We start from the raw sequence: 1,150 nt of genomic DNA, 5'->3' as shown, positions 1-1,150 counted from the left end.
ATTTATTTATTTATTTATTTGGAGAAGTCACCTCCCAATAAATGTCATTTTGGAAAATCTAACTGCTCACTTTTACTCAGTACTTTTACTTTTAATACTTAAGTAGATTTTGTGTCAGAAATTTACTTTTGATACTTAAAAAATATCAGATACTTTGACTTTTACTCAAGTAATATTTTTAGAGAAGACTTTAACTTTTACCAAAGTATTTTTATAATAAGATACTTGTACTTTTACATATGGCTATATGTGTAAAAAAGAATCCATGTCTGTATCCCTATCTCTTAAAAACTTATTTTAACTCTTCAAATGAACAGTGTAGTCGACAGGTGAAGATCAGGATTTGAAAGTTTTTATCTAAAGTCTTARAGTGGAATTTTAGACTTAAGTGCTGAAAATGTCTTAAATTTACTCATACTTTCAGTAGTAAGTGTAAATACAAGTTATCGTAACTCTTAAATCTAAGAATCGCTCTTGTTTTCCCAGATATTTAAGACAGCTCCAGTGGCAGGGGCTGAGCCAGGGGGTGGCCAGGGGTGGCCATGGCCACCATGGACAAATCTTTGGCCACCCCATTGGCCACCCTGCTGAAACAACCTTTAGGGATGTAATAATCCTCCTGAACACTTGGTGGCAGTGTTTAACAGTTTGAAACATCACCAAGCTCTATCACTGAAGAACAGTAAAGACAAGGAAGTGATGATTTTATTTATATACAGAACATATGACTATGTAATCTGATTTATGGCATCAACTTTTGGATGTATGGCGACAAATTTTTTTGTCACCATAACAGTGTTATTTTATGTTCTGAAGGCTGCATGGTGATCTGTGTTTGGTTATGAGTAGACCTATCATTAAATGAGAAATAGTGAAACACCCCTCTAAATTCACTGTTAGTGGTTATCAATATTGCACCTGTTCATTGGGTAAAATTATTAATATTAGTTTTAAGCATGCAGTTGAGGGTCATAATCTTTTGGCACAATGACATGCTACAATTAAAAATAAATCAATAAACAATACAAAAGTAAAAAAGCACCCATACCAAATCAACTCACTTTTTTAAACAAACCCCTTGATATTGTCACTACCTACAAATATCTTGGAATTACTTTGGATTCTCATTTGACTTATCGTGATCATGTAC

Source organism: Austrofundulus limnaeus, unplaced genomic scaffold (assembly GCF_001266775.1).
Source record: "Austrofundulus limnaeus strain Quisiro unplaced genomic scaffold, Austrofundulus_limnaeus-1.0 Scaffold2907, whole genome shotgun sequence".
NCBI classification, from domain to species: domain Eukaryota; kingdom Metazoa; phylum Chordata; class Actinopteri; order Cyprinodontiformes; family Rivulidae; genus Austrofundulus; species Austrofundulus limnaeus.
Note: the sequence above shows the minus strand (reverse complement) of the source record.